The sequence below is a fragment of the Lissotriton vulgaris genome, chromosome 11 (assembly GCF_964263255.1).
Source record: "Lissotriton vulgaris chromosome 11, aLisVul1.2, whole genome shotgun sequence".
In the NCBI taxonomy this organism is placed as follows: Eukaryota; Metazoa; Chordata; class Amphibia; order Caudata; family Salamandridae; genus Lissotriton; species Lissotriton vulgaris.
Window position 1 is genome coordinate 347,715,818 of NC_141699.1, and position 23,680 is coordinate 347,739,497.

The window sequence follows — 23,680 nt, forward strand, 5'->3', positions numbered from 1 at the left end:
GGAAAATTATGGAATGCCGGACGGCATACTGAATATTTTAAAAGAGTTACATAGCGGCAATTTGGCCCTGGTCATTAGAGATACAAAGGGATCACTAACCCATAAAATATTAGTAAAGAATGGCTTTAGACAGGGGTGCGTTTTGGCACCCTTGCTTTTTTCAATTTTTTTAGCAGATCTTCCTGCAGTATTGGAAATTGAAAGATGCGCGAGTCCGCGCATGAATAGAAATAAAGTGCCATGCCTTTTATATGCGGATGATCTTATTTAAATGTGTCAGGATAGAACGTGCAGCGGGCGTGCGCAGCGGGCGCGCCAAAGGCGCTCCTAAAGCAAGCCCGTCTGCGCCCGTCCACGCCCAACCGGGCCCAGGGGCCATAACCCCTGGCCAAAATCTTTCCTACACATCCCAGGAATTAAAAGCACTGGCAAAACAGCTCACCCTGCTTCCTCACGATGTGGTTAACCGCATTCGGTCGCATCAAATAGGAATCGAAATAGCGGATTCATAATAAAAACATTTGAAATAAAAAAAAAAAAAGAAATGGCGGATTCTACCACACCCCTCCACGTCCCTCCTACTAGTGGCCCTACCACCCCAAAGTCATTGAACATTCGCCTTCTCTATCTTAACACCAGGTCCTCAGTCAAACACCAGCTGGACATTTTTTTGTTGCTCTCCACCGAAAAGCCGGATGTGTTGCTGCTCACAGAAACATGGCTGACTTTGGAGTCGACACCAGACATATTAGCTGCCCTCCCTTCAGATTACTATATTATGAATGTCAACCGCTATCCAGGCAAGTCAGGTGGGGGCGTGGCAGCTATTATACATAAGAAACTTAATAGCACCTTAAGGCCCTCCTTGGAATTGCCCGATGCGGAGAACATGGTGGTCTCTTTAGATTCGACTGCAGGAACTATCGTACTGGTTCTGAATTACCACCCCTAGCCCCAGTTCCCCCCAGTCCATGCCATCTTTTCCGCTCTTACTTAGCAAACAATTGGCTAACCTTCTGACAAATCACCCCAGGGTCTTACTTATTGGGGATCTGAATTACTGGGCTAACGACGTACATGGCGGGCCACAAGCAGTAGAACTGTTTGAATTACTATCCAATCTGAACTTAACCCAGATTGTATCCTCCTCTACTCATATCAAAGGACATACACTGGACCACATCTGGTCCCACAACTTGCTAATATCGATACCTTTGATATCTCCTTGTATATGGTCAGACCATTACCTCATTGACTGTACGCTCAGCTTCAGTAACAGGCAGAAACAACCTAAGGTCAAGGGAGGGTTGAAAAGAAAATGGAGAACTCTTGAAACTCAAGAGTTCATTCACACCCTCACCGATTCTCTTCCTATTTTCAACTCAAATGTTGACATAATGGAAACTGCCATCGCAGAATGGTTGGAATCGGCCAGTGATGAGCACTCCCCCCTAATCCCATTTTCTCACACTAGACACCAAGATGCTCACAAATGGTTCACTGCCGAACTGAAATCACAAAAACTGTTGCTTAGACAATTAGAAAGGAAATGGAGGCACGGATATCTCACTTCAGACCGATTTAAGTATTTGTCAGCTCGCACAGCATATAAAAAAGCAATATTGACGGCTAAAGCAACATATTTCTCAGCAAGAATACTTAAGGCGGATAATAGAACAAAGGAGATATTCAAAATTGTTGACAAGATCAGTAGTGATGAGAGAATACTTCCAAAGTATGCTCCCACGCAAGAGATGTGCGATGTATTAAACAATTTTTTCGTGGACAAAATTGTAACCATCAGATCAAGCATCTCTCCTTGGACTAACAGAGCATTTCAGAACAATGTTTCTAATAACTCGGCCACTATCACTTCTCTCGTCGATTTATGCCCCAAAAACCTCCCGGACTTACTTGTCCGGGTAAAGTCCGGCTCCCCAAAGGATTGCTGCCCTCCAGCCATTATGAAAGATATATTTACAGCACTGCCACATAGCATTGTTCCTTTTTTGAATGCATCTTTGAATCAGGGGGTAGTACCGCCTGCTTTTAAGGCTGCCACAATCGTTGCCCTTCTGAAAAAACCTGGGTTAGACCCTCTAATCCCTGCCAACTACCGACCCATATCGCTCCTCCCCTGGCTGTCCAGAATCCTGGAGGCACATGTGGCTAGATGTGGAACAAACGGAATATCTGGAGCCAAACCAAGCAGGCTTTCGACCAGCCCACTAAAGAGAGGTGGTAGTTCTGGCCGGCTTGGACACCTTATGAGCTAATGCGGTCAGGGGAACTCCTCAGGCCTTGGTGCTCCTGGATTTGTCGGTAGCGTTTGACACGGTCGATCACAACATCTTGTTAAACCATCTGGAACAAGCAGGCATTCAAGGGTCTGCCTATAACTGGCTTAAATCTTTCTTAACTGGCAGAAACAAGCCGTACGGTTGGGCACCCTTACTGCCTCAACAGTGTCCACCGCTTGTGGGGTACCACAGGGTTCATCCCTGTCTCCATTACTGTTCAATCTTTATCTGAGGCCTCTGCTCCACTCTTTAAAGAATCGAAAGGTTACCGTTTTTAATTATGCAGACAACCTTCAGTTGATCTTCCCCTTAGACGGGCCTAACTCTGCTGTGGAATTTCAAACCACCTTGCTACATATCCAACATTGGATGGACAGCAACCAACTTAAGCTCAATCCGGGTAAAATGGAATTGGTTCTGCCTGGGAGGAGTGACGATTTTTGGGGTCCTCACTTTTGGCCCAGTGAACTGGGTCACCCTCCTGTTCCATCCTTGTCGGTAAAAAGCCTAGGGGTAATAATCAATGCAGACCTCTCGCTAAAAGGACAGGTGGGCGCAGTGGTCTCTTCCAGTCTTTATCAGCTCCGTAAAATTAGGAAGATTGCTCATCTGTTGACTCACTCGGCTTGGATCCAGGTGGTGATAGCACTGGTCCTCTCTCTCCTGGATTTTGCAAACTCCTTCTATATTGGTTTGCCCCAGTATCTAATGAAACGGTTGCAAATGGTGCAGAACCAGGCAGCCAGATTAATATATAAACAGCCAAAATGGCATTCTGCCAGGTCCTTGTTGCTCAATGTCTACTGGCTTCCCGTGGAGCAACGTGCGGCATTTAAGACCGGGTGCCTCTCTTTTAAGACACTGCAAGGCAACAGCCCAAAATTCATCAAGGCCATGATAAATAAACACGTCTCTCTTCGCGATTTTCGCTCATCTTATCTGCATCTTCTCTCTGTCCTGACTATAAAGCTCAAACAGGTCGGAGGTTGCAGATTTTCCTATCTGGCACCCACCTTTTGGAACTCTCTCCCTGTAACAACGAGAAGCTGCGACAACCTTTTGGGCTTTCGTAAGGAACTTAAGACTTGGCTTTTTGGACTTGTATACTAGTAGGGCCTGATGTAATAATTCTAGCAGTAGCAGCGCCATGAAACCCTGGGGTGATCGTGCGCTTTATAAATAAATGTTAAGATAAGATAAGATCTTGTGATCCTTGACCAAACTGAAATGGGCCTACAAAGGAAATTAAATGTGTTTAAAAATTACTGTGACAAAAAGCTTCTAACTGTGAACATGGAAAAAACAAAGGTCCTATGTTTTGGGAAGAGGATAAAAAAATGTAATTGGTTTTTAGGACAGGACAAATTAGATATAGTAAGCGAATATTAATACTTAGGCCTTTGATTTGACAGCGCATTAAAGTGGAGTACTCATTTGGAGGCACAAACTGCAAAGGCTTTTTCATCGGTCTATGGATTGAAAAAATTCAACAAAGATTATGGTGATATGTCACACAGACCGATTTTAAAGGCATTTGAACCTATGATCCCCCCGCAAGTCCTTTACGGTGAAGAAGTGCTCTATCTGAGCGGAAAAAGGGGGTGGGATCGTGTAGAAGGAAAGATTCTTAAAATGCTGCTGTCTTTACCAAATTGTACCATGGTCCAAGCAATTAGAATGGAGGTAGGGCTAATAGCATGGAATGTAAAGACTCAAATGTCCTTATTAAGATTCTGGAAACGCCAGGGGCTTGGTGGCGAACAGAAGGTCTCAATATGGTGCAGAGAGGAAATCCAAACAAGCCGCTTACGCTGGGCGCGGGATGTAAGGAAAACCCTCCAGATTGTAGCTGCGCACCTAAAATTTACCCTCTTACCGCCATCCCTGGATGTAGTCTTTATTAAGAAAATGCTTAGGGACCAAGGGCTCCAATACTCTAGATCACAAGACCATAATTATCTGAGGGTAAAAAAATCGGTCAACTGGGTAAGGAGTGAATGAGAAAAGGAGGTCCGGTTCCCATATCTGGATTTGCTGCCCAACAAATGGTTAAGACACGAAATCTTAAAGGTTCGTGTGGGCAAAAATCCATGGAAGACTGAAGGAAAAATAAAAGCAGCCTTGTTCCAACCAGATGGTATTTGTAAATGTGGCCTAGGAGCAAGAAATTATATTTTACATATATTGCTTGACTGTACATTGATTTTAGCAGCACGAAAAGTTTTTTTACGCCCAATATTTTTAAAATATAAGGTGAATTCACGTGCTGACGCTGCTGGTCTTCTTACTGAAATGTCATTTTTAGATATTACAATTGCGCTGGGGAAGTTTTTGAAAGCAACACGAGAATTTGTAATGGAAGCAACAAAGGAGGGTGGTAGATTTTAAAATGTTTAGAGCTATCCCAATATTTTGATTTTATGGTTTTATATCTTTGCAAATTGGGTTAAAATGAATTGTGGTTTAATTATGTTATCACTATGTGGATCTAAAGTTGTATGCCTGGTTTATAGACTATGGTCTAAATAACATCGTTTTATCATCATCACTTTCAAATCTGTTAGTTTGGAATGCCAGCTGCTCAAAAACCTTTTCTGCTTGATTTATTAGACTGTAATGTTGCTCTCTTTAATAATCAAGTCCACTAAAAGGTTTACATGACAATTGTCTTGCCTCTCAGAACAATAATCGTTTGTGTTTAGAAAGTACGTATCAGTGCAGAGCTATAATGTGATGTTTTAATGTCAAAGCTTTACATGTTATGGAAATACTCATTTTTTATTTTGAAAACACTTTGTCCGATTTTACGCGATGTTTGTTGCGTGATTTGCGTAGCAAACGTTGTCATGGCTCAGCCCGTGCACGTGCTATAAGATCCGAGCCAGACCCCTTGGCTCGGCTCTGGCACGTCTCTCACTGCAAATGTATTTTCTCGCCCACCCTCTACCTACACCTCTGGAATATGTCCATGGTTCTGGAGCATATCCTTTGTCTTTGCGCGGAGCCTGCACCGGAAAGGTGTGTGAACAACGCCTACATTTCCATGAGAGCAGCCCTTGTCCCTGCAGCCGAGCCTGCCTTTAGAGTACTGCGAGCATCTCTCTGGGGCTGTCCGTGCTCCTGAGCCGAGCCTATCCTGGACAGCTGTGCGCAGTCTGCATGTCTCTGGGTCTGTCCATACTCCTGAGCTGAGTCTGCCCTGGACAGCTGTGCGCGCATCTCTCTGGGGCTGTTCATGGTGCTGAGCTGAGCCTGCCCTGGAGAGCTGTGCACGCCCTATATACATGTCTCTGGGGCTGTCCATACTCCTGAGCTGAGCCTGCCCTGGAGAGCTGTGCGGGCAGTCTGCACCGCTTTAAGAGCTGTATGTGGGACCTGTGCGAAGACTGTGCAGAACAGCTGTGTGCCTCATTCCGAGAGCTGCCCTTTGTCCTGGAGCGGAGTGTGATCTGGTCAGCCGTGCGAGTCCTCTGTGCAGCTCTCTCGGCGCTGGCTTGTTCCTGGTGTTGAATACTACTAGTCTGCACTGGCTAGCGAGCTGTGTCCGCCGAGCTGTCCTTTCTCCTAGAGCCGTGGGAGCATTGCCTCCCTCCCTCCCCCCTATTGTTTTCTGTGGTCCTGAGCAGAACCCGCTTTAAAAAGATGTCCGAGCACTGGCTGCATTTCTCCGTGAGCTGTCTGTGGTTCTGGAGCTGTGACTGCCCAGAGAAGCTGTGCTAGCAGCCCCGCCGGCGCCTGCCTTCTACCTGCCCTTCCTGTTTGCGAGGAGCACACTGTGGAAGAGCTGTGTGAGTGCCGCCCGCATCTCACTGGGAGCTGTACTTGGTCCTGGATGGGAGACTGCACGGAAGAGTTGTGCGAGCACAGACTGCACATTTCTGGGAGCTGTACATCGCCGCGAGCTAAGTCCTTGTTGGGAGCTTAGTATCCAACAGTGCTTCTTTCTGGCAGCTGCCTGTGGTCCGGGAGCGGAGCCTGTCCTGGAGAGCTGGGTCATTCTCGGTCTGCTTCTTTCTGGGAGCTGTCATCAGTGCTTGAGATCGGCGTGGGCAGCGCCTGTATTTCTCTGGGTGCTGTCCATGGTCCCGGAGCGGTGTCTGTTCTGGGGAATTCTGTAAGTGGTACTTGTATTTCTTTGGGAGCTGTCCGCGGTGCTGGAGCGGCGCCTGTCCCTGAGAACACTGTGAGCAGCCTCTGTATCTCTTTGGGAGCTGTCCGTGGTCCTGGAGCAGAGTCTGTCTTTTCTGGAGAGCTGCGTGACTACTGCTGTAGCTTTCTGGAAACAACTGTCCATGGGTGAGATCGGAATCTGTGCAAACCTCTCTGTACAGCTGTGCGAGCACCGCTGTATCTCTCCCTGAGAGCAGTCCTGGAGGAGAGCCTGCCCTAGAGATCTGTGGGAGCCCCGCCGCATCTCCCTGACAGCTGTCCGTGGTCCTGGAGGCAAGGCTGCTCTCGGTAGCCGTGTGTGCGTTGTGTGCCTCGTATCTGTGATGCATGTGGATCAAGTGAAGCTCGCAACGCGTTCCAGATTTAGAGAAACCGAAAGGGAAGCTTGAGAAGAGAAAACGAAGTACAAGTTTAAAGCGCCAACTGAGGGGGGCCCTGTTGAGCTAAGACTGCCGAGCCGAGCTGCCGACAGTGTCCCTGGATACCGTTTCTGTGACTGGGAGAAGAAGGCGGGCACTGCCTCCACGCAGCAGGACCACTGCTTGTGAGCGCGGGGATCTGTGTGGCGAAGTGATACGAGCGTGTCTGCCAGCCCGCACCTGGATCTCTGCGCGAGTTACAGGATCGTCGTTCGTGACTTACAGAACCTGTGTCCGTGATTTACAGGATCAGTGCCTGTGAGTACCAGGATCTTTGTGTCGATACTAGCATCTCTGCCAGCATATATCCGGATGTTTGTTTCTGAGTTCCACGATCTTTCTTTCTCTGACATTTTCCGGTCCCCTCTCTGAGCGTTACAGGATCCGTGCCCGTGAGTACCAGGACCTTTGTCTTTATATGAGCATGTCTGCCATACAGTAGCTAGATCCCCATTTATGAGTTACAGGAGCTCTGCCCGTCGGTACCACCAGCTGCGTTCATGTAAGAGGCTCTGTGCCCATGAGCGCCAGGACAGCGTGTTTCACAGGGGGGTCTCTGCTTGTGAGTACAAGGAGACTGTGCCTTTAAAGAAGGCTCCATGTGGGTCTCAGGGTCTCTGCCTGCCGGTGACGCGTGACTTGCATTGTCCATAACGGAGAGTTTCTGCCTGTCTGGACTATGAGACATTGGTTCTACGTGACAAACTGAGAGCACTGGCAAATAGTATTTTACCGAATGAACTCTGCCTGTCAGTAGTACATGCGCCTTCTTAGGAGAATCTGTGAATGTGAGCGCTAGAAGGGGGTGTCTTTACAGGGGGACCTCTGCCTGTCCGTGCCAGGACTCAGAGACGGCGCCTTTGTGGGACTATCTGTGCCTGTGAGTGCAAGGACCTCGGCGTCTCTCACACCAGGACGGTGGCGCCCAGTGCGCGGCGCGAGTCTCTTTAGCAGCACACGTGCCACAGCTCGGGCTCTTGTCGGTGTGTCCACGAGAGTGTTCACACCGACCTCCACGCGCTCTCTCATAGGAGGAGAATACACAGCTTTACTCCCGGAAATGCAGACCTCGAGCCCCCGGCCGGTGGCGGAGATGAGGTAAGGAGGTTGTGTTTGGAAACGGGGAGGGCTGGTGCTCCTTTAATAAGCACCTCTCTAGGGCGTGTACGAGTGCAGAGAAACTTCCAGGGTCGCAGTTGTAGTAACTTCCTGCAGCAGAACCGGAAGCATTAAACTTCCCAGCCCGGGTGTACCGCGCACTGGCCCGGTGCCCTGCAGAGCTATTAAGATAATTACTTTCCCTGGACGTTGGTGCCGGGCATCGACGCTTGATTTCGAGGAATGATTGGTGCTGGTATTAACTTTCCCCTGTAGTCGCACAAATACATGTTATTTAGAAAGGCTTAATTGCTGCAGTTTGAAAACGCCCGACTGCGGGGCTGGCGAGGCTGTGGAGTCAGCAGTTTGCGGGCGTGTGGGCTGAGCTGCCTGGGAAGAAGGGGCCTGTGAGCTGTGACCTGCCTGAGGAGGAGGAAGAGAGCCCTCTGCCTGGGAAGAGCCCTCGAGCCTGCACCACAGCGCAGGGGAGGGGACCCTGTGGGCCGTAGTAGGGACGGAGCCTGTGAGCTGCGGATGAAAGAGCACGCGGGCTACCGTCGAAGAAGCCTGTGAGGTGGGGAAAGAGCCCTTGAGGTGCAATGACAAGAAGAACCTGTGAGTGACGGGGTACGAGAAAAGAGACTGCTAGGTGCTTGCGAAAGATCCTGTGAGGTGCACGGACAAACGACTGTGGGTTAAGGGGAAAGAGCATGTGAGCTGTGGAACCGCCCTTTGAGGGGCACGGAACATACATGATGGACTACTGGGGTTCAAGAGGAAGAGCCTGTAGGGAGCTGATGAGGGGGCATGTGAGCTGCGGAAGTATCCTATGAGTTGTCTGGGAAGTGGAAAGTGCTATGCCTTGGAGCGAGCCTACGGGCAGCTGCTGGAGACGGAACCAGTGAGGTGTTAGTGAAGGAACCCGTGGACCGGAAAAGGAACATCAGCGGTGCTTGGGAAGGAGCCGATGATGTGCCGCAGGTGAGCTGCGGTGAAGGCGACTATGAGGTGGCGAAGAAAAATCTTGGGAACGGCCGACTTCTGTATCCGAGCCTGTGGGGTGCAAGTGAAGAAGCCTGTGAGTTGCTGGAGTCGGAACTTATAGGGCTGGAACCTGCTGTGGCACTGGCTAGAGGACCTGTAAGGTAACTGTGCCGAAGCATTTGAGTTGAACGGGCAGGAGCTCGCAGGGTGCACGCGAAGCTTCCCCTGAGGAGTGCGAGAAGGACCGGAAGAGCTGCTGAGGAGTCTTTTCTGCTCAGACGCCGGGCCAGACGGGCACGATGTGTCTGAACTTCATCGGCCACCTCTGCCTGCCTTACCAGAAAGCGGTGCCTCTCTCCATCACCTGGCAAGGTACAGTGAAGCTGTTATCACAGAGCTGGAAATGCCAAAGTCTTCCATGCGCCCTTCCCCCACATAACAACCACAGCAAAAGCCACCTGCTGGTCAGGTCTTCAAGGAAGTGAAAGGCCAGGGTGAGGGGCTGGTTAAGAAACCTCGGCCTCTTTTTGCACCGTGGGACTAGTACTTATATACGACTGCCTGTGCAAGGAAGGTGCTGTGTTCCTAAACATGGAGCTGTGATTGTAGTCAGGGCTATGCATGCTGGATGTCTGTGTCGGGCGGGGCTGGAGATTTCAGATAACACTAGCCTGTGAGGTATAAGGGACACACATAGTGATCTGTGCTTGTGAGGTGCAGAGGTTGGACAGACAAGCGGCTGTGCTACCTAAAAACAGGAGCCAGGAATAGTCGGGGAACTGGACATTTGATGCCTTTACATTTCTTTATAGTTCTTCATATTTTTGGCTTCCTTTTGGAAGAGGGTGCTCCAGAAACACTTTTTGAAAAACTTTAATCCGAATTAGCAAGCATTATCGATAATCCCGATTTTAAAATGGTCTTTTAACTCAGATTTTTTTGGTACATTTGAAAAATACACAGATTTAATTTACCCCCAGTTTTTATTAAGTAGATTGTTATTTATCAAATATGCTCGGTCGTTATATAGCAAAAAATTATGTGAGCATGGCTTGAACCTTGGCTCTGGATATTGTGGACTTTTCAATAAACTACACACCTTATTTATCTCTGTCAGCAGAGGAGTCTGACACACTGCTATATTATGTTTGTGGACCAACTTTCTATGCACAATGTTACATATGAAAACTTTGTGACTCTTTTCTCTCTTGTCCACACTTGTATTTGCTGTTTTTTTTCATTTGAATTATTATTATTTTTTAAAGCCTTACATAGTCAAAAAGGGTATTTGTTTCATTAAATTCAAATATCCTGCAGAAATACAAAGACATTGGGCTTGGCACCAAACCCCAGAAGGTATGGTGCAGCTCACTGGCTGCATGATCTTTTAACACAGGGCTTAATACAGATATTCTCTCATTTTCACCCCATTTTAGGCAAAAAACAAATCCCCGCTCCCTGATCATTCCAAACCTCTGAGGCAATTATACACTTGAGTCCTGCTGAGGGAACCTGCCTTCTTTCCATTTTAATACAATTGTAATATGTACCTTGATGTATTTTTTTTAAGTTTAAAGTTTATTGAAGAAGAGATTATAACATACAGAAAAAGAAATATCATATAAGCAAAATCACAATGAAAAACTTCTATGACAATTAAAATGGGAGAGAGAGGGAGGGAAAGAAAGAAGGGGGGGAGGGGCGGAGCAGTAAGAGGGGAAAGCATTACCTGCATCACAATTCTAATTCAACAACATTTGTATTATTAAAAAGAATATGAAACATAAACAAAAGAATCCATGAGAAGGAGAAAGGAGTAATATCAGAAAATATTCATCAGGAACATAAAATAAAATGACAACAGAGAATTTACAGAGGCTTCCTAACTTTGTCCGGAGTGTTATCAATAGTGGAAGAAGCTGCGGCTGAGGTCGTTAGATATGAAGATAAAGGAAGCCATCAAATATCCCTTTTAATGCATAAAGAAATAGGAGTGACATTGCCTGTGTCTAATCTATGATGGAAACAAACAGCATTCCACCAAGCCCTGAAAGTGGTTTTCTCAGCTTGTTTCCAATAGAAGTAATTAGGTGTAAGGCTATCGCTAATAGCAGATCAATTAGTGATTAATTTGGGACCAAACTAAAAGCCAAAAACGGGAAAGAGAGGGGCAATCGAAAAGCATATGTTTCAAATCAGCTGAAGAGCCTTTTCATGACCAGCAATCTGAGGGGAGATCTGAGGAAAAGGAGGCCAATTTCATTGGAGTAAAAATAAGGCATTTGTAGATGAAATAAAAGGTCTGAGAGGTATTCGCTGCTCTTGGCGTTTTATGAATTTTTAACCATAATTTGTCCCAAAATGGAATAGACCAACATTCTTTTCACAGGCCACCTTGATGTATTTTAGTAAGCAGTTTTTGTCCGCCTTGCACCCCTATAGGGGAACCTACTTAGTCATTGACTTATGTTCTCAATAGCCGTGTGTACTTAAATGAGTATTGACTGGGGTTTGAGCTGGATTTGAGGAGCTGGCAGTTTCTGTCGGATTAGCTTGCACCTTCTGTTTTTCCTGTTTTGTTCTCAGGTTATGCTGAATGCACATTATTTTAGCTTTTCTTGCTTAAACATGGTACACAATATACACCAAGAGTTTAGTTTATCAATAACATGTGTATCCCCAAGAAATAACAAATATTTTTTTTTAATGCAAGTTACATGTTTATGTCTAGCATAGAGACAGCATTTTTGTCTATCAAACCTCATGTGATATAAAAATCGTAAATAAGACGATACACGTCTACCAGCATAGGAAGACTTAAGGGTCTCCCTCCTCCATTCCTTGGTCTGTTCAGCTGCCATTTACATTTTGCTTCCATCCATCAACCTATGTAGCATGGGACAATGGGTCAGCCCACTTCAGCCCTTGTTTCTCTCGCATGGTGACTGACCGCATTATTTCCTGTACCCATGTTCACATCCATCTAAAAAGAAGTGCACTTCATTGCTATACTATCCTTTGCCAGTCCTTTTTTTCTCTCCACTCTATCCTTTCTTTAGGGCTCACTTACAGACAGCTTCAGCTGTTTGTTGTCGAAGACTTATTATTTACAATATCAATACTTAATCTGTTTGGTGCTGCGGATGGCCCCCGGCCGTCCCACATGACGGTGGGGGTGTGCGGAGGACGGCCGGGGCCGTCCGAACCTCGCCCACTGATTAAATCGCCCGCACCGTGGCGGAATTCACGCCGCGTTCAACATGTTAAAGCATGATCTGTCAGGCCATTGCTGACATTGGTTGGCTTTCTTGTGTATCTTTTTTGCCTGCTTCTAATTCAATTGCTATCCTTACTTGTCTTGTGTTTTCCCCGCCCCTGCGGCATAGCTTATTTTCTCCAGTTTTGATTTGATGACCTTCCAAGGTTCAATTCGTGGAACTTCTTTTTTTTTCCCTTTTCTTTGAGCACTCCACGAGAGTGCCCATGTTTTCCTGCTTTCTCCCCATGTGCTGCTTCCTTATCTCATTGCTCCATTTGATCTCTCTGTTGCTCTCCACGCTTCATTGCTTGTCCCTAAAAGCACAACAACTGGTATACTTCTGCCAGAGTTAACTAAAGAGAAGACATTATCGTTTTATATCCAACTCCCACATGTTGCATTAAAACCGAGGCCTGATCATACAAAGGCAGCATTTATGTTGCTGTGGGAATGGCAGTGTACTGCACTCACTCAGCCTGCCTTGGAGACAGAAGACGTACTCGGGGAGACTGGGCAGATGTGTCTGCTTCCTAAAACTCCCCGGGCTGCTGATTCCGAAAGCAGCTGTAATGCTAATTTTTATATTTATGATTATTTTTATTTTACTTTACAAGGTTTTATATAGCGCAAACTTGACCGAAGGTATCGGGTATCAGAGCTCTTTACATGTGCACCAGTTGCTTTACATGAGGACACATTCATTTTTTGTTAGGCATGGGGAGTAAGTGATTTGCCCAGAATCACAGAATGTTCAGCGCCATTGCTGAGACTCAATCCCGGTTCCGCAGATTCGAGGTCGAACGCCCTAGCCGTTAGGCCAACTCCTCTCCCCATTTAAATACTAGCATCTGGTCCTCTAGGTTGTCTTTAAGCTGAACCACATGTGACTGGCTTTTCAAATTCTGTTAGTGTTTCTGCGTGAAATTATAAAAGTAAATCATGCTGTTTGTGATGATTGAAAATATTGAATTCCATGTTCAGTTTCGAGATACCTTAAGATATGTGTTATGGGTTTGCCTTCTCTCCAATATTCAAAAACGTCTTTTCTCTTACTATTTTCTAACAATGCTTTACAACCCGGCATTGGGAAAGGCATTAATTTAGCGCCTGTATTATAATGGCAAAACTTCTTAGAGTTGCCAGGGCTTGTTTTATTGTTTGTCGTCCTTATGTGTTTATGCTATGTAAAGCTCATAGTAATTTTGATTTGCACCAATAAGTGTCATATTTTCCTGTGATGTGCTTCAAAGTTAAAAAGGGTATATCTATCTGTAAGAAGTACACTAACGCTGAGAAGCACCCATGTAGTTCCATTAAATCATATCCAACCATTAATTTCTGAGAAATTAAGACCGAGTCACAGGATATTTATACTTTCATGGCCTTTGTGACATGCCAACACAGGTGAGCCATTTTGTGAGTGTGCGTATGCTATTTCTGTAGCTCGAACCTTCCAAAAATGCGGCAGAGCGCTGTCCAGAGTAAAAGACAAGCTTAAAGTAAATGAGGGAAAAAGGCGAAGTAGCTGGCTTGTTAACAGTAATGCATTATGTTGTAGTGTTCTTTAAAGAAATGAGTCTTCAACTCTTTCCTAAATTGGAGCAGGATTTGGACTGTCCTGATGGATACAGTGAAATTGTTCTACATCGTGGTTGTGTAGATGGAAAAGCACTGATGTGTTGATTTATCTTTTTTTACATGTTTAAGTCTGCAGTCTGATTGTGTCCTAGCTGCAGGTGTGCAGAGAAACACTAGATCAGCAGGGTGCAAGGTATGATGGCTTGGTAAATGTTGCAGCTGGTTTTGAAGATGGTGCGGGCTGGCAAGGGGATCCAATGGAGTGCCATCAGCATGGCAGCACTGTGATCTTATTTCTTTGGCCCTGGATAAGACCTGCTGTGGAGTGTAGGATGGCTTTAAGGGGTGCAAGAGTGGCATCTGAAAGACCATGGAGCCTGCTACTACCACCATCCAGTTGCAAGAGTCGGAGGACTTCAAAAGCAGTTCTTAAGTTGCTTCCAGGAAGAGACTGTTTTCATTTACTGTAAAAGAGAGAACTGGTACCAGACCTTCTTTGTTTGTTTGTTGTATTGTAATGTGTTCCTTGAGGGTGAGGTTGATGCCCAGGGTGAAACCAAGGGACATGGCATTTGGTGAAAATTGTGGTCAAAGCCATCAAGGCTCGTGTAACTGAGCCAGGTTTCGGCTGTGTCATATTTGCTGTTGCTTGCAAATAACAAGAGTTTTTCCTTGGTTGATTTGAGCTTCAGGTAGATGCTGGACATACAGGTCTGAAGGAAGTACTGGCAGTGTATGAGGTGTTGGATTTCTGGAGCAGAGAAATTATTCCAGTAGTGATATGTATCTTTGACATATTGGTGAGTCGTAATGCTGGTATGCATGAGCAGAGAATCACGCACCTCCATGTAGTGGTTGACGATGACAAGAGAAAGTATGGAGCCCTGTGGGACTCTACAGTTGATGGGGACCCTTTAAGTCATCAAGGTCTAATGTATGTTTCTTTAGGAGGAAAATGCCTTGAGCGAGGGAATGATTGTTATGGTGAGTAGGGGTGAGAGAGTCCTCAGAGAGAGCTTTGATTAAGGACAAGGGTAAGACATCTTCATAAGAAGTGGTTTTGAGGGAGATGAATATGCCAATGAGATCTGTAAGGGATAGAGTTTTGAGGGCTGATAATTGCAGGATTCTACACAAACGGGAAGGCATAAAAGATAAAGCAGAGTTGGTGTTGTCTATGTACTGTTAGATCTTTTCTTTTGTTCATTGAAGAAGTGGTTGATGGCATAGCGCTTTTTATGTGGAGTGCGGAATTTGTAGGTCAAGCAATGGATTGGTGCGGTGCTTGATTGCTTTAAAGGGTTCTCCTTCTGCTGGTGGCTTCACTGATGGTGTTGGTATAGTACTTTGCTTTGGCTTATGTGATGAACTGTCTGCATGTTTTACATATGGAATTCAGTATCATGAAGTTATTAGCAATTCTGTTTTCCTTCCATTTTCTTTCATGTCTGCTTATTGATAATTTATTGTCAGCAAGATCTTTAGAGCACCAGGGTCCTGAAGGCTTATACTTGCACGTACAGTTTAATTGGGGTGTGGATGTCCACATAGTTTTCCAAAAAGATGTTCGAAAGTGGTGAAGGGTGTTGCTGTTGTACATTCAGCTGATAGGGTGCGAGATGAGTTCAAGCATTAGTTTACACTTTCAGTAATGCCTTTCCCCCACCAATGGCATTGCAATTCTGCTGACAGCCACTCTTCCATCTTGGGGCTTTAAGCCTTTCTGGAGCTCATACTATGAAAGGAGTGACCACACCACCACATGTTCTTACTAAAATCCGCGAAAATAAATAGTTTGACAGACATAAAGAACAGATTTCGCATAGTCCATCCTCTCCATTAAACGATGGTGTGCACAGCCATTTGCAGCAAGAATAGTGTAGTTAATAGTGTCCCATGGCCTTAAATTACTTATTTAAGAAATTATTCCTAGTCACTACTGGGATTGACCTTCCGTCTTGAAAGAATGAGATGAGAACAATGCAGTACCATTACTAATCCTCAGTCACTGACCACACACTTTTTGGCCACTTGCACTATGAGATCACCAGGGTGCCTGCCATCAGGTGGAAAGGGCACTAGGGCTTCCAACATTGTAGACAGGTTCACAATAACGTTTCTCAAGAGAGGCTTGAGCTGCTGCACCTTCTCCTAAGGGGGACTGCTTGGGCCTTCAGCGAATTCATTTTGGTGCCTAAATGACAACATTTTGCTGAGGACCCTCAGTCTTGAGGGGGTTATAGAGATCACTAGTGAACAATATAAGAAAATTACTTCACTGGGAGAATTCAATGCCGAGCATTTGCTTAGCCTGACGCAAACTATTGGCCTGCCCACAGCAATACTAACAATGAAAGACTGACCCATTTTTTTACCTGTACATATTCTTTGGGGGAATGGATGCTTGGCAGCCCACTAGTGGAGCATGGATAGGATATTTGCCCCCATGTATTTACCCAAAAGAAAAGAAGCTTCCCAGCGAAGCCTTATCTGCAGCCCATTACTGGAATGGCTCAGGGTCAGGAACGAGACCAGCAAAGAAATAGATGTACACCATACTCTTTTATCGGTTTTCCATTTGTTCCTTTGTTAACTATCAGTTCACCCCCACTGCATTTTGTAACAGTCCCAAAGTGAGCACAAGAGAGTGATTCCAACTAAAATGAACGTCTTGTAGGTTTCTAAGCAGTAGTGTTTTTTGAACGAGTGTACTTGATGCAGCGCAAAACTGCTTAGCGGTGAGCATCCATTTTAGATCTCAACCCCATCTTGTAAGAAGAACACACCAATACATGGTGTTTATATGCACAGACATGCTCGGAAAGGCAATTTGCAGTCTGACTTGCATATCTGATTGTGTCATCCACTTAAACTTTGACTAGATTTTCTGTCTGGGAGAAGGTCGCATCGACTCCTGTGCTTCATGACATTGAAAATAGAAATACAGGCATAAGGAGGAGGGAGGCTTTCAGGTAACTGACTTGGGCTCTTCCTGCCTGTTAATGATTCGCTAGAATGTTTGACTATTCTGGACTGTTTCGAAAAATCTGAATAAAAAAATAATAATTTAAGCGATCGATTAGACGGTGAAGTTACAGAAAACTGAACCGCATAAAACACAGAGCAGTCGATACACATGCACAACAAACCGCTTTGTTATACGTTTTGGACTTCTGATCTCCAACAAAATCTTCCAACAATAGAATTACACAAGCACACGGTTCAGTGTGTCCACCATAATAAAAATAGCAGCTCATTTAATGGTTGCACGTATCCGTGTCAACTACAATGATATAGACCTGCAACAATATTGAGTTCACATTATCAACAACCAATGTACAGGCAAGAATATAAAGGGGTATAGATTTACTATTATTACTACTATTATTATTACTCTACATCAGTGGTCCTCAAACTGGGGGCCGTTCCCCCCTGGGGTCGCGTGGAGTTTCCTGGGGGGGTAGGGGAGTGGTTGCAAGTTCCACACACCACTAGTGCTGCACGGGTCCAATTGAGACATGCTTGCAGTTTTCTCTAATATAACCTATAGCATGTTATGTATTTTGTGGCCTCGTTTTTAAAGGCAGTTGGGCTTGTACAGCAAAGCCCTTTCTCGACATAAAGCCCATTGTTGGAACACTGGAAGCTCGATAAAGAAGCGACTGTGAGCAGGGAGGCAAAGCAGTGCTGGTAAAATATTCTGCATTATTTTTTTAAGGGATCTGCAGGTATTTTAGTCTGACTGGCAGGACAACAGTGCATTTTTTTACTTGCCATTTTCTCCCAATACCTGCCACTCCCCGCGGTCAATCGACACCAAGCACTGACAGTTTATGCAATAAAGTGTTTCTTTTTACCCAGCTGTGTTCTTCTATACTGTTTGCTTGTTTTTTGTTCGTTCCTGGTTGCCATTGTATGGATTTCCTCTGATTCAGTATTAGTTGTATGGAGAGGAGAAACATAACCATATGTGTAAAGTTGACGTCCATACTCCATGATTGAGTCTGCTACTCACGGTATGGGGGATGTGTATGTTCTGTCATTTGTCATTCCTTTGTGCACAGACGGTTGTTCCATGCAATTCTAGTGACTGATTGTGTGCCAAAGAACAACTGGTCAAATCTCGGACCCATTAAAACTGGGGTAACCATCTTTCATGTTGATCTTAGAATCATAGCCATTGTTTGTTTCTATGGGAGTCGGTCCAAATCATCAATGATATATATATATATATATATATATATCTATACTACTATTATAAAGGAAGAACTTTGAGGCTTTGAGGCCGGTAAACTCGGGAACCACAGCGCCAATCCACACACCTGATACATCGTTGTAATCCTCATGGCGTGCAGATGAACATAGGCTATATAAATTAAAAATAAATACGTTATTTAAAAAATATAAGTTTAAAAAAAAAGTAGTCCCTTCAAAGTAGCGCCGGCTGCGACGTGCGTGCTTACATCGGGAGCGGCGTACACGAGTGCGAGGAGCGGCGCGGGGAGAAGCGGCGGAAATCAGCGCGGGGAGGAGCAGTGATGAGGAGCGGTGGAGATCAGCTCGGGGAGGAGCAGTGACGAGCGGAGTAGCAGCGGACATGAGCGGGGGACAGGCGGTGAGGATCAGCGGGCAGGCAGTGAGGAGTGGCGGCGGGGAGGAGCGGTGAGCGGCGGATGAGGTAGGGCGCCAAGTAAGCAGTGAGCAAAGCAAACGTGAGGGAGGAGCGGCGGCGGAGAGGAGCGGTGAGCGAGCTACAGGTACCAAACGGAAAAAGAAACGTGTGCAGGTTACAAAAGCGTACAAAGTGGAGCGGTCAGCTGAAAGCTAAAATGACAATCGGGAGAAGGTAGCAAACGGCGCATTACAGGAGGAAAAAGTGACGTGGGCAGGTACCAAACTGGGCATTACAGGAGGAAAAAGAAACGTGGGCAGTGACATGGGCTGGTTACAAAAGCGTACAAAGTAAACATAGAGGCATAATACTGCACAATGTCAGGGCGGGCGGGGTCCCTGAGCCATGATTGCTCCCAGACATTGTCGGGACGGGCTGCTAGTATATATATATATATATATATATATATATATATATATATATAGCGTGTTTCAATTTTTGATTACCTGTTACCACATGCTCCTCAGGTTGCTTTGGTATTAAAACTAGTTTGTATCATGTTAGACTGTAAAACCTCTTACTGTAATTTGCTATCAGAGGAGTCTAATTTTTTTTGTACAACCTTCATTATTTGTTGTTTTCATCTGTGGTTTCTGGATAGTGCCGCGACGGCCTCTGGGCTGCTTCAGAGCACTGGCTAGGGTACTGATAGCAAGGTTAAGGCAAGTAAAACAGATAGAGAGAATTAAGTATGGGTTAGTCTGTAGAATGTGTGTTTTCAGACATTTTGGGTAGTTTCCAAAGCCCATCTTGTGGTGGAAGGGTTTTTTGGGGGGTGAGACTACCACAGGGATAAGCCTTGTGAGTGGAATGACCTCTTACCGAAACATATCTATCATCAGTGCAAAGTGATAACCTGTCCTGGGACCAGGTGTAACCTTTGTGTAGGCCTATCGGTATCTGCTCTGAGGGAGTGCACCAAGAGTGCTGCCGCCCAGTGTGCACAGACACTTAGATCCCTTCTTTCGCTCCTGTGGTCAAGCCTTGCTTATTTGAAAGTGTTAGGCATTATGCACTAAACCAGTTTTCAGTGTTGAACATCCCCACCCTCGTCTTGATTTGACAATTCGGTCTAGGGTAGAGATGGGAACTCCATTGCTCAGAAGACTTGTTGCTTTATGTGCATATGCAAAACATACGGGAGGCATACCAACGTTTGATGAATCAACAAAAACTGATGATACAACAAAAAATAATAGAACACAACGTGAAAAATCAATGGAAAAGAAAATTCTTTCAACAACTAAAAACGAGCAAAAAAAAGTATTCCCAATATTTGTACAACAACCATTACGTGAACAAGCATTGAACAAAGAGGCTAAAAGACAGCATGAAGTGATTAAAAAGAACCAAAGGGCTACAATTAATCCACCCCGGATCACAAGTCAGATAATAAGGGAAGAAGATTTAACCCAGGAGGATAACTTAAAATACGATCAAAACAATGGAATAATTGACAGTACGCCATTAAAAATGACAATAAAACCGAACGAGCAACTATATCAGCATCATAATGTGAACGCAGAAACAAGTTTGAAAGTCAATAAAAATGATGTAGCAAGATTGTGTATAGAAAGAACAGTAGAGCCTAAAACCAAATCTCCGTACTGGGATCAATTGACAATTGAAAAACGGGAAGGAGAAAAACAAATTAGATATAAAACAAATCACACAACAGACACCTCGTACAAAGAAAACGAACTGTCAGTTGAACAAACACAGCTCATATTTAAGCCTGAATATGAATCCAGAGGTACATATGACATATTGAATAGAGGGAACATCCTCAGGTTATTCAAATCAATTCCACCATTAAACAACATTAGGAACGATGATATTACTTCTATTGAATTCATTGCCGATAAAAATAATCCCCAAGAATTGACTCTGGTAACACTAAAATCAACATCAATAGCAGAGCAAATAGTAAAGGAGTTTTCAACATTTAAGCCTGGGGAATATATATCACAAAGCAGGCGCCAAAAGTGTATCCTACTCCATTTATTAATGAAATAAATCTGCTCCAAACAGAAAAATATACTAAACAAAAAGGAACAGTGTTAAGGAATGCCCGGGGGGAGATCCACTAGCACATTGAGAGTGGTTTCACCACCTACCACAATAGAAACACCTCCAGGAATAAATGAAAAATGGATTGCACAGGCTCTGCATAGCAATATAGAACAATGAAAGAACTACACTCCAACCCCACAATCAAAAGTAACAGGGTTGAGATTGTGTTCATGGAACATAAATGGAGTAGGGACAAAGCTTTCCAATGCACAAATAAAGTCTATCCCTTTACCATGTCACATTTTATTTCTTCAGGAAACCTGGGAAGAACATCCTTTTATTTTGGAGGGCTATGTAGGATACTATGAAAATGCAAGTAAAATTCATAGATATGGACGTCCGAGTGGAGGGTTAGCAACTTTCATCTCCTGTGACATACAAGCTGAGCATGAGCAACTAGTATCACATAGTAATAACATTCTTGTAGTTAGATTGAAATATAAAAATGCAGACCAAAAAGATAGGTTTTTAATTATGATCAACGTATATATCCATCCAACAAAAACAAGTACAATATCTACATGTGCAACCCTTAACACCATCCTATTAATAATAATAATAATAATAATAATAATAATAATAATAAGAATAATAATAAAGAAATTTATAGAGCGCATGGTTACGCCATCCCGGCGTGTCCCCGTGCTAAAAGAGAGAAGAAAAAGCTCGCCAGGGAAGAGGAGAGTGCGAGGCCAAAGACATTAATGTAGACTTATGAGGAGAACAGATGAGTTTTCAGTTGACGTCGGAAAATCGTTTCCGAAGGCTCCAGGCGGAGACTGATGGGAAGTTTATTCGATCCTATAGCAGCCGCCACTCTAAAGGACCGACCTCCCATTTTTTCTCTCCTATAGCGGTGGGTCACAAGAGTGCCCATGCCGCCCGATCTAAGCGGTCTGCGTGGCTCATACCAGGTAACCAGACCCGCCAGATAGCCGGGAGCTTTATGCCAGAGGATCCGATGACATATTAGGAGGGCTTTGTACATTATTCTTTTTTTCACTGGGAGCCAGTGGAGGGCCTCCAGGGCGGTTCTGGAGTTGGCTCTTCTTGGGAGTCTAATCGCTAGGCGGGCTGCAGAGTTTTGCAGTATCTGGAGTCGTCCTATGCTTTTACTAGAAGCTCCCAGGAAGAGGACATTCCCATACTCGAGGCGTGACGTAATCAGTGCCTGGGTCATAGTGCACCGAGCCTCCAAAGGAAGGAGGTCCAGATGTTTTATTGAGAGTCTTTAGGACTCCAAAGCACTTGCCTACTAAACGGTTGATGTGTGACTCATAAGAGAGTGTGGGATCCATCCATATCCCTAAGTTCTTAGCTTCAGGACACGGTGTAGGCATAGAGCCTAAACAACTTGGTCACCAGTCACATGTCCAGAGCCGTTGATCACCACCAACCACCAAGACTTCTGTCTTGGAGCCGTTCAGTTTTAGACAGTGCTTATCCATCCAAGTGGCCAATGCTTGCATGCAGGCTCGGAAGTTATTGGCTCCAGCTGCAGGTGTTTGGGTGAGGGTGAGTAAGAGCTGCGTATCGTCGGCGTAGGAAACAATCTCTATGCCGAACGATTAAACTAACTCAGCCAGGGGGGCCATATATAAGTTAAACAGGGTAGGACTCAGAGCAGAGCCCTGTGGCACCCCCTGTTCCAATACCCTCTCCTCAGACTGAAATGAGCCCCGTTGGACCTGAAAGCTTCTGCCCGTCAGAAACGATTTTAGCCAACCGAGTGCTCTATCAGTCACACCTCCTCTGTTCAGACACTGTAGCAAGGTGATATGTGCTACAGTGTCGAACGCTGCACTAAGGTCTAGCATGACCAGTGCCATGGTTAGGCCTGCGTCAGCTCCTTGACGTAGAGTTTTGGTGGCTCGTAATAAGGCCGTTTCAGTAGAGAAACCCCTTCGGAACCCCGATTGGGATGGGTGCAGGAGATTAGTCTTCTCCGCGAATGCCATCAATTGCACGTTTGCAATTTTCTCTGCAATTTTCGCAGTATAGGGTAGCAGAGAAATAGGTTGTAAGTTCTCCAGGACATCATGGCTTACATTAGGTTTTTTTCTAATTGGTAACACAATTGCCTTTTTCCAGTTTATCGGAAGGGGCTGGGATTCAAAGGATGTTACAAGGACATGGCGGATGTAAGGTTCTAAAGCTACTATGCTCGCACCCAGGACCCTCGGAGGTGCAGGATCTCGTGGAGAACCCGATTTTATACTAGTGCAGATGGTTTCAAGTTCTTTACTGGGCGGTACGGTAAAACACTCTAACCTCGGCTCCGAATTCAACAGTGCCACTTCCTTCAGTTCTACGAAGGTTTCTCCATCAGCAGGACAACTGGAGAAAGAGCTGTATATGTTTTTAACCTTGTTGGCAAAATATTCTGCCACCTTATTACATTCAATGACGGAATCAGTCTCCGGGACATTGGAATTTGAGACGACTGAGATTTCTTTATAGATTTTAAAGAGTTCTCTAGATGAACAGTCCGCCTCACTAATTCTGTTTCCATAAAAAGTGGCTTTAGTAGCTCTAACCTGCTTTTGGTAACTTCGCTGGGCTGTTCTATACTGAAGTTTAGTGCGCTCATTCATATCCCTGCTCCAAAATCTTTCCAGCTTTTTACATTCTGATCTGATTGACTGCAGATCTATAGTGTACCATAGGGCCGATCTCCTAACTCTGTTCCCCTGTTTGGCCGTGGATAAAGGGGCTACCGTGTTCAAGGCATCAAGGATCCGGGTTTCTAAGTTTTGGTTAGCACTTTCACTATCCGTGCCTCCCGGCATCCCACCTAAGCTTATCATCTCGCTAAAGATAGGTTGTGAAATGTTTTTCCATTTGCGATATAGGTAGCTATTGTTGCCACTCAACTGGGGGGCAGGCCTACCTAAAGTGCAAATTTCAAAAGGGACTAGAAAATGGTCTGTCCAGGGAAGTGGGTTAGGAATACTCGTGGTTATGCCCTCCCAGTTGGCAAACACCGGGTCCAATAAATGGCCATGAGTATGTGTGGGTGTTTGATTTATCAGTACCAAATTCATATTTCGTAATTCCTGCCTCATCTCCGTGGCTTCCTTTAATTGGATATCATCAAAATGAATATTTAGATCACCCAGAAGCAGGA

The 23,680-nt window shown here is 45.1% G+C and overlaps 1 protein-coding gene across 5 annotated transcripts in view; it reads left to right on the forward strand.

The window, feature by feature from the left end:
* Positions 1-23,680, forward strand: part of OSBP2 (oxysterol binding protein 2) — a 1,786,946-nt gene that overhangs the window by 722,864 nt on the left and 1,040,402 nt on the right. The window contains exon 1 of one of the 5 annotated variants that reach the window (XM_086943309.1): positions 6,843-7,987. The exons of 1 other annotated variant lie outside the window; for it this stretch is intronic. The gene's annotated coding sequence lies outside the window, so the exon portion shown is untranslated. Of the gene's footprint in view, positions 1-6,842; positions 7,988-9,307; positions 9,344-23,680 lie in introns of those variants that run through there. 3 more of the 5 variants (XM_086943310.1, XM_086943311.1, XM_086943312.1) reach the window with 3 other exon arrangements.